The sequence below is a fragment of the Miscanthus floridulus genome, chromosome 7 (genome assembly GCF_019320115.1).
Source record: "Miscanthus floridulus cultivar M001 chromosome 7, ASM1932011v1, whole genome shotgun sequence".
In the NCBI taxonomy this organism is placed as follows: domain Eukaryota; kingdom Viridiplantae; phylum Streptophyta; class Magnoliopsida; order Poales; family Poaceae; genus Miscanthus; species Miscanthus floridulus.
Window position 1 is genome coordinate 26,000,371 of NC_089586.1, and position 11,108 is coordinate 26,011,478.

An 11,108-nucleotide genomic window follows, 5' to 3' on the forward strand; every position below is an offset into this window, starting at 1 on the left:
GAGAGCAGCTCCATTGATTCCCCAACTCTAAAGAGCACTTGGTTCATGCTTTGGCCGGCGGTTGTGTTTGTTACTCTTGGAGCTTGGCTCCTAGCCGGCTAGAGCGTCGCCTGTGGAGCTTGCCAACTTGTGTGATAGCCCTAGGAGGTTAGTAACCATCTCTTCAAGTTAGTAAACTCACCCCTCATCTTAAGAGTTAAGTCTCTTGATTTGAGAACGAGGAAGGTTTGGAAAGCCCTAAGCCTTAGTGGCTAACCTCAACAACATGGAGGTAGGCAAGCCTTGGTGGCGAGCCGAATCACGGAATAAATCATTATTTCACTTGTACTTGATTTATATTACTTGCATGACATATTGTGGTTGAGGTGATTTCGAGGGTTTCTAGTCAATCTACTTGTGTGTGGTGTTTCTGCCACTTCTAGCTCTTATTCTATGATTGTCATACATGCAGTAAGTTAGAAAATTTCTCTGATCTAAGTTTTCATTCACGGATTTTGAACTGTGATTCAAAATTGTCTGCAGGTGCGGCAGTGCCGCTGTTCTGACTCGGTAGTGCTGCAATCTGGTAGTGCCGCCCTCGAGAGCTATAGTGCCATTGGGTGAATTTGATAAAAGTTTGAGTGTTTATTTTGACAGGCCTATTCACCCCCCTCTAGGCAAACCAGAGATCCTACAGAATGCCTTGCTTAACCCTCTTCTGTTGACTATCAAAATTTTGGCCCCATCCTTTAATTGCTCTCCTAAGTTTCCTAGAAACTATGTGACAGTGATCAAGTGGATCGTGTTTATATCTGTTAGGCCATTTGTCCCTTACCCAATCAGCAAAGCCTCCTTGGTTCAGCCAATGTGAATTAATTCTGAAGAAGTAATGTTGTGGTTTCTACATAGATCCGGAATCAATAATTAGGGGGGTTATGGTCAGAACCCACTATAGGAGCAGTTAGCACAATTACCAAGTTAAATTTGTCCTCCCAAGAGTTAGAAACTAGAACTCTATCCAAAACACACAAAAATCAGAGGAGTCTGTTTATTTGACCAGGTATATCTACTGCTAGTCCTATGTAGCTCTCTTAACTCAGTAATGTTGATCATATAATTAAAAGCATCCATTAGCTGAATATCAACATTTCCAGAAGACTTCTCTTCCACCTTCCTGACCATGTTAAAATCTCCACCAAGTAGCATGGGTATCTCTAAACTCTATATCTTACTTTGAATTTCCTCTAGAAAATCTCTTTTCCTATCGTCATGAGCAGGGCCATAAACATTAAACAGCTTCCATTGAAAACCATCAGCCTTCATAGTCAAGGTGCAACTCTGATAGAACTCTCCCATTACCTCCTCAAAAACACTAGCCAGGTCTTTATCTACACCCATCAATAATCCACCAAAATGACAAGAACAGGGTAGCCATGACCATGCCATATCTCTTTGATATGCAAATCTATCCAATTCTCTCTGCCTGAAAGATGAATTAATTGTCTCTTGTAGACAGATACAATCAAAGGAGAATTTATTCACTAACTCTACTAACTATTTTCTTCTACCGGCACTACCCAATCCTCTGATATTCCAAACAAGAATCCTCATCCCTGATCAACTGGTAATAAATTAATATATGAAATAGCTCTATTCTCACTGTCCTGTATCTCTTGGGAAAGCTAGTCATTAGAACTCTCGACTGGATCTATAACTCTAACATCAGACTCATTTGTTGTTGTAGAGCTCAAATTGAGTTTTTGTTTTGCATTCAGGAGAGCTATCATAGCCTCCTCTTTGACTTGGATTAAAGAAATGTTAGCAAGTCTGGTTGATTCTTCAACACCCAAAGAGAAGCCACAAACTCTAGCAAGGTCATCTAGAGGACAAGGAGGTTGGGGGGAAGGAGCAGAGCAATTACCTTTTGTAGTAGCCTTCCTAGCCATTGCCTTCTCTTGGGAAAAAGTATTAGAGTCTTGGATTCTTGCGCTCTGTCTGGTTGAACACCTGGGGATAGGAGCTTTAGGTGCCTTGGGAGCTTCAACTAGTAACATCAAATTTTTAGCAGCATTCTTCTTATGAACCTGGTGCCCAAACTCTATAGAACCCTCCTTGGGAGAAATCTGGTCTTCAATAGGGTTTACCTTTAATGTCAGATTCCCAGCAGAACACATACCTATAGAGAACTCTAAGTTTATAGGGACCGAATTGTTTATCTCTTCAATGATAGCAGAGTCTTGATTGTCAGTCATTGAATTATTAGACTGAGCATTCCATACGGGGGCATCAATAGGATTAGATGGAGCCAATGCTTTCTCATCTAGAGCACCTTTACCACACACAGAATCCACATTCAAGCTACACGCCATATTGTTCATCTCCTGAATGATATCAGGCATCTCCATCATTTTCTAACAGTCATGGACCTTGCTGTTAGTGGGGACTACATGATCCACCTCAATAGTGTTAGAACATACTTCATTTGCAGTGCCGAGATTATTCTTCTTGCCCTGGTAGTGAGACGGGCTGGCTTCATTCTATTTAGATGAGCCTTGCGATGGAGGTTTGCCAGACTCCAACCATCCATGACTCTCCTAAGACTCTAGATCTTCTTCATCTGTTATCTCATCATCCTTATCATCTAGATCATCGTTAGGCTTGGCTAGGGGGGTGCTTGAGTTCATCAGAAAAGTACCAGGAAATCTTCCTCCCCTGCTTGTTAATGAAAACCTCTGAAGTTCCACCAATTTGATTAGGATTTTTGCAGGATACCTTAACCCAAACTGACTTCCACTAAAGAGATGGGAATATGGACTTCCTCAAGATATCCAACTAGATGTGCCAGCTCCATAACTGCAAACTCTGATCTAGCCACTTTGGGGATACCGACTGCCCGGACCCGAACAGATTGAAGAACTTGGAAAGCACCAGGGTCCATCTTGGTTTCTTCCACTACTACAATGATATTAGAAGTGATAAACTTGATGTTGCCCATTTTAACCAACAAATTATGTCATAACTCTGAATTTAGTACCTCTCCCCTCAAGTATTGAGACAATAGCTCTAATTGGTGCTTCAGATGCCTGTTTCTATGGTGTCTTTGGCTTAGGAATGTTCAGAGAATAAAAGATTGGACCAGGCATGCCAAAAGCACACAAACATAGACCTTTGTTAGTTCTCATCATTGGGCATTGGTTTGATTATGACCAGTATCTCTACAACTATAGCAAAATGGCGGTTTCCTACACATCGACCAGTGGTGACCATCATCATTGCAGTTAAGGCATTTCATGGGGGTGCCTGAGTACTAACCTTGGGAGGAATCCCATGATCGCTGTTGATTGTAACCCCTGCATTGATCTTTAATTTTGTGGTGAAGATCAGCTTCTGTTATTTGATGCACATCCCTTTCTTCGTGCTGATCTCTAGCACGCTTGCGACCCTAGAAATCCCTATCTTGATCTCTTTGCATCTGACAAGGGTGCCATAGATCTCTATCACCATAGGCTTGAGCATCACGTTGTGGTCTCTCATCACGCTGGTAAGCTTCACGAGCCTCTCTGTGGGGACCCGGATAGCCATCGCTCACCTCACGACCATCTCTAGATAGGTCGCCATCCCTGTTGTCTCTCCCTTGATACGAACGCTTCTCCATCGGTTGCTTGGCTACCTCAACAAAAGAGCGCTCATCAGTGATAGCTAGTTGAACGCGACGGAGCTTCTTTGCTTGAGCCTCAAATCTCTGGACGTCCCTCGCACTCGTCGGGAAGTGCTCCGCCGACGGGTCCAGAACCCTAGCGGTGATGACCTAGAACCACCGGGAGGTGGAGGTTTGGATTTGGAGTGTGTAGGGGGTAGAATGAAAGAATGCAAGAAGAGGTCCCCCAAACATGGGCCAACCGAGACCGGCCTAACAATTTGTTTACCATTCTCGGCTGACGTCAGCTTCTTCTTCCTCCTTGAATTCGACTTCCCGCCCTCTGGCTCCACCATTGGAGGCACCAAATCCTACATATCCACTCGAGTGACCTCAGATTGGTTGAATCTGCCTCCTCCCGTGCCTTGCTGTCCCATGAGAAGTATATTGGTAGGTTGCCAACAACAATAGAGTGCGAATCAACAGCGACAACAAGGGGGCATTTCTGATTCCAAAGCCTATCAGCTATGATCGATTCATTGGGCTGTGAATGCTTAGGGAGGCCAAATGCCACTGATGTGCTGTGGCCATGGGAGTCTAGGGAAGGAAAATGAGTCTCATTGAGCCAATCCATCAAGTCCATCTCTAAAAGCTCAGGCTCAACTCTATCAGGATTCGTCAGAGAAGAATGAAATCTCATATTGCCAACTCTGTGATGCGAGTGAGGAGTAAGAACTCGATGATCCCCCACACTCACCGAAGAGTTCACCGTCTTCGAACATGAAGCCTCACTGATGGGGGAGAGAATGAAGGGAGGAGTCGCAAGCGTGAGCCTACGATTCCCCATCTCGTTCCCTATTGATGGTCACTAACATCAATTATAAAACATCAACATAACCTGTATTATACTTAATTCCATCACCAAACATAGGTATAGGGATTTAAAGTAATAAATTCCATGATTTTTGCTGAATTTGCTCTCTCTCTCTACGGCTTGTACCTTGGCGGATTCAAGTTCTATCTGAGCTTGCGTCTGAGATTTTTCTAGTAATCAACTTCTAATTCAAGTAATCATCTTGTTTATATTGTTCTTTAGGTTCACGACTCTCTTTTGAGTGCTTTATTCTCTTCCTTAGGGGAGTAGAGTATTGATCGTAAGTGTAAGTGTGATGCTTAGACTTAGGTTAATCGTGGATGCACCCTACATTCCGTAAGGTGGTAGATCGCGTGAGTGACATAAGTTCTATATAGCCTATACTATATATCTTCGTTGATCCTTTGTAGTCCACCTCTCATCTGTAGGCACATGTAGGATACAGTTGTGAAGGAAAGCATCCTCTGTTGGTATCTTTCCCTAGTAATATCTCTAGTTGAATAGTAGAAGGCATAAGTTTACCCATGTCAGAATTAGAAAACTTTAGTTATCCTCTCTATGCTCCTATTTATCCTAACTTTGTTGCTACCCTTAGTTAAGTTAGACCGTAGTTAGTCTCACACGTTTTCTTGTGGATATGATACTTGGAATACCTTCGGATGAAAGCTACAGCGGTATCCGTACGCTTGCGGATTTATTTGTGTGTGTTAAATATACCAACACTCCCCACACCACGAAATCGGTCAGAAAAAATAGGGGAGAATGACTCAGCAAGGGACGTCGAGCAGAACCCCACCGTTTTTCGGTGAGGTCACCAGAGGAATTGGCCGAAAGGGGGGCAGTGGTCGGAGAGGGGGGGACGCGGGCGACGAGAGCTCTAAAAAGTTCACAGCCACTTCCTATAGGTAGGCCGTTAAGGTACGAAAATGACATATATGCAATCTACAACACTACAACACATTTTTTTAGTATTTACTATACTATCTCCAAGGGGTGTGTATGCTCAGCACAGTAATACGTGAGGGTGGCATTGAAGTTCGGGTAGTAGTCTTCTAGCATGTTGAGGAGAAGCGAATGGTAGTAGGCCGTGTCTGAAGCATACGTGAAGTGGTATGTGCTAGTCCAACCCGGACCATCCTCCACCTCTGGAGCAGCTAGTGCTAGCACTTGTACTGCTTCCTCTGGATGTGGCTCAAGTGCTGGTGCAGGAACTGGTGCAAGAGCCGGTGCTGGTGCAGGAACTGGTGCTGGAGCCGGTGCATGAACTGGTGAGGTGATCCACTCCTCTTCATCTTTCTCGGTGAAGTCCTTCACAAGCACAGGATCCTCCTCAAGCACTGGGACCTCCTCGTCATCTGAGATGACCACGATGGCGCCTGGGGTGCAAATAGAGCACGCGCTAGGTAGTAGCCTCTGGTGCTGATGCGAGTAGTCTTCTTGGCACGAGGCATCTATAGATTTAGATTAAGATAAATTAGAAACAATAAATTTTAATAATGGAATAAAGTGAAAAAAGCATAATAATTTTTAGCAAATAACAAGATTATGGTAGTAAGCATGAATAAGTGAAGCAAAAGATGCTAAAACGATCATCTCTAACTAGGTTTGCGTCTTACAGTCAACATGGCTTTGATACCAATCTGTCACACCCGATTTTAAGGATAAAATGGAATGCATAAATCTTATGTGCGTCCTGAGATCAGTCACGCATGGTTTCAGGGCTTGTTTAGTTCCTCCCCTGAAGTTTACTTCCTATTCCATCGAATATTTGGACACATGCATGGAGTATTAAATATAGACAAAAAAATAACTATTTACGTCTAATTTGCGAGATGAATCTTTTCAGCCTAATTAGTCCATGATTTCATAATGTGATGCTACATTAATACATGTGCTAATGATGGATTAATTAGGCTTTATAAATTCATCTCGTGGATTACTGACGGATTTTGCAATTTGTTTTTTTATTAGTATCTGAACATCCCATGCGACACCCCCATATGACACCCGATGTGACAACAAAAAATTTTGTACCCTAGGCTTAAATAAGACCTCAGTGTATCGACTTACCCGACCTCAGTGTATCGACTTACCCCTTGTGTCGCTAATATACTATCGCCATTGGTTTCTGTGCCACTTGTATTTATCAGCCTGGTTTATCAGTCATGGTACACTTTTTTTCTCTCATAACAAATTAGCGAACAGTTTTTTTAGACTGGCTTTTTAGCGAAGTGAACATGGCTCAATTTGTAGAACATACATGTATATATTTGTATCTCTAAATAAATTTATTAAAAAACTAGATTCAAATATCTATTTAATGATATTAATTATGTACCATAAATATTAATATTTTTTATATAATTTAGTTAAAATTATTTTTCAGAAAGCGAAAACAACATCTATTTAGGGACAGATGGAGGAGCTACACAAACACCTCTGTCACACCCGATTTTAAGGATAAAATAGGATGTATAAATCTTATGTGCGCCCCGAGATCAGTCGTTTATTACATCGCGCACAATAATCCATTACAATAATAACAAGTCTATCATAAAAGCGGAAGAACTAGATAACTACTCTCCATGAGGGCCTCAAACTCCACAAGGACGTAGACTGGTGAAGCACAAGTCTAGAAATTCTCAGGGTAGTCCTCATAAGCACTTCCATTTGTTACCCATCCGGGATTTTATCCAAATAATGAAAATAAACAAGTGTAAGTACATCTCATACTCAACAAAAACAACATGAGTATATGAAGCTCAGAAGGCTGATACTGGTATACCGCGGTTAGCATTTTAGTAAGTCAAGGTTTTAGCACTATATTAGCATTTAGTTGTGCTTAAGCCCTAATTAAACCACATGATCATAAACATGAATAATATTCAACATTCGAATTGTCATCATTATCAAGTGATCAACTATTTCGTCAGTTTTCTGGGCTGCTCGTATCCATGAGCACAACTGTTATAATAGTTTTTAATACTCCGTAGAGTTTGTACATCTTTACCCGAGAGCCGTGATTTATCCTTTCGTTCGAGGTAGCTAATCTCTTGACCCCGTCCCTAGGGAGGTCGACAGGGTTCACTATGAAGCCTTTTAATGGTTTCTCTAACAAATTAGTAGCCGCTAGGTTTCCCTAGTAAGGGAATATAGAGCCCCCCTTCCGAATGGCACATTCCGCGCATGCTATACACGTAGGGATAGAGGCCGCACTATACTCAACTCGGCAGGCCCCATTTGCGCCCTTTCGGGTAACTACTAACAAGCTATAAAATGTCCTGCTACTGAGCTAAAGCCTGAGCCATGTGGCACCCTCGGTTGTATGTATGTCCCAGCTTTTGCCAACAGATAAGTCCTTATGGAGGGCCAAGAGCATCTTGTACAAAAGCCAATTGCTCTCTCACCCTTTCGTCCAGTTGCTAAGAGCAAGTTTTACCATTAGTCTATAGAACCATTAATCATCATTCAGATCATGTATAGTCAATTTGAGCGCTAGCAGCTACCCATATGCAGGTATAACTCATCGGTATTCAAGGTACAAGGTAACAACAACTAGGACATCCTTACGGGTATCAAATTAGACACATGCATATGACTAAATAATTAAAAGGTGAATAGGACAAAGAGATTCCATGCTATACTTGCCTTGCTCAAAGTTTCCTTGCTGGTCCTAGTCGTCAAAGTAGTACTCTTGATCACCCGCGAATTGCTCACCGTCTATACTCGATCATCGTAGCAACAACACGCATCCATAGATAATCATACAAAGCAAACAAGCCTATAATTAGAATAGTGCACCAACAGTATGAAAACAAGATGAAAGGTTTATAAAACGAACCTATGTCTCGCTATGAACACACAGACGCGAAGATCACAAAAATCGGAACTAAAACGTGAAAGTTATGAATTAAACAAGATTTCCTATAGTAGTTTAATAGATTAAATCTAACCATAAATTTTAGATGTAGAAAACATGATTAACAGTGTCATAAACATGTAGATTACTTAGTTACGAACCTAACGCAACTTGAATGGATCAAATCGGACCTAAAATATAGTTTTTATGAGCAAAACAAGTTCAGTGGCAAATCTGTAATTAAACAGAACCATAAATACGCTTTTAAAATTGAGAAGGCGCACTATAGATCTAAACAGAGATGGTTTACGCTTTCAAAAAGGGAAAACATAATCCATGATTGCGCAAAGGGACTGCGGGTTCTATTATTAAAGAACCGAGGGGTTCTTTAACAAAATTGTCACGCCGAAGGGGTACCGGCCATCCTGGGCCGTCGGATTAGAGATGAACGGCTTAGATCTAATTGGCGCGGGTGAAAGCGACGCTGGTCGACCAGAATTGTAACGGCGCGACGGCGTGGCCATGGCCAGCGGTGATAGCTCGCTGGCACGAGCGGATAAGGCCTTACGGGCCACGGTTCGACGAACCAAGGACACGAGAACGATGCGGGGTGACGGCAACGAGAATAGCTTGCTGGCGCGCGCGGAGATGGCCCTGGAGGCCACAATTCAAGACGGAAAGTATGTGAAACGAAAGAGGAGGACGCGGGGATGCTCACCGCAAATGAAACAAAGGCGGAGACGGTGGTGAGGCAGTGGATTATCGCAGCGGCTCTGGCGGCTTGCTCTGCTAGGGTTTGCGGCGGCTTGGCGAGCTTGCGCGAGGTGGCGGCTGGTGCTAGGAGTAGCAGGAGGCGGCGGCGGCTCTGGGGCCCTTTTTATAGAGACGTAGAGCACATGGATAAGCCTCTAGCGCCAAAGAATACAGCGCGGCGGCGATGGGATAAGGGCGGATCCCGCCCGTTTCGGCGGGAGGTTGGGGACGCCCCTGACAGGTGGGCCCTAACTGGTAGTGACTGCAAGAGGGGAAACAGCGGAGGCGGCTGGGCTTCACAGTGCTGGGCCGGCCCAAGGGGAAGGCGCACGCGTGTCCCGCAGGAAAGGAGGGAGCGCGGCCAAGAGTTGGGCCGACAGGCCAAAATGGAGGGAAGAGAGGGAAAAGAAAAAAAATCCCTTTTCTTTTTCTAAGCAAATTTTTCCATATTCATTTTGAAAAGATTTTGAACTCCATTTAAGTTTTGGTCAAAACCAATCATCACAAAAATAAGAGTGCAGCAGCATGAATGCATCAACATGTATCTAGCCTTATACTTGATTTTAATTTCATAAAAAATATTATTTTACTAAGTTGAAATGCACACATAATGCATAAATAAATCAATTTTACCTATTTTAAAATGATACAAATTTTAGGGTGTTACCGGATGATCCATTAGGGATCACTGTTATCCTAGGATTACGTGTTTAAATCTAGGGACTAAAGTTTAGTCTGATCCCTGTCACATCGAACATTCAAATGCTAATTAGAACTAAACATGAACTCATTATAAAACCAATTGCACAGATGGAGACTAATTTGAGATGAATCTATTAAGTCTAATTAATTCATCATTAGCACATGTTTACTGCAGCATTACATTATCAAACCATGAACTAATTAGGCTTAATAGATTTGTCTCACAAATTAGTCTCTATCTGTGTAATTAGTTTTATAATTAGTCTATGTTTAATACTCTAAATTAGTATCAAATATCCGATGTGACAGGGACTAAAGTTTAGATGGTGGTATCCAAACACCCCCTAAAACCATCTAGAGTAGATTGCCCATAGATCTCGTTAAGAGATGTGTAGAACCAGGAAAACGGGATTTTAAAGAGATTAGGATAAAAAGAGAAACAAAAGGCAAAAGAAAGATAAAAGACATGTTTTTTATCTAGTGGAGACCTCAATTAGCCGTAGATCTTTCATATATATACAGAGGGAGTGATTTTATCTTATTAGAAAACATATTTCCATCACATCCTGCATGTTTCTTAGAGTTTGCATTAGATTGGGCCGCAAAATAGGGCAAACCCTCCCTAGTCGGTTTCTGCAGGGTGAATCTTCTCGAAAGTCGAAACCATAATTTCTTTGTACGAACTCCACATTCTATATATGTTTTTAGATCGTCTCAACTAGAGAAACATAATGACAGAGTCCATTTTGCATTTTAAAAGAAGTCACCAAACCCGGCCTAGTCAACTTTCTTAGGAAACCCAGGATCAACATCTTTTGGCCAATTTTGAGTGTCAATAATTTTACAACTTACGTGTATATGGTTTGCCCATTCAAGTTACGTTCATTCTTAAATTGTAGGTTAACATGCTGTCAATTCTCAATTGACATTTGAAAGAACAAGCTAAATGGTTTATATTTCGATACCTAATATTAAAGAGGCAAAATTTCCACTACTACAGAATGGACCTGTTGTCCCGGGCGGTAACAGCCTTTAGTCCCGGTTACCGCGCCGGGACAACGATCCCGGGACTAAAGGTGGAACCTTCAGTCCCGGGTCATCGAGCCGGGATTAAAGAGGGACCTTTAGTCCCGGTTGGTAACACCAACCGGGACTAAAGGCCCTCCAGCCGAGCGAACCTGGCGCACCCTTTAGTCCCGGTTGGGGTTACCAACCGGGACTAATGGTTCACCCTTTAGTCCCGGTTGGTAACCCCAACCGGGACTAACGGTTCCTTTTCTTTTTCTTTTTTTTTGTTTAATTTG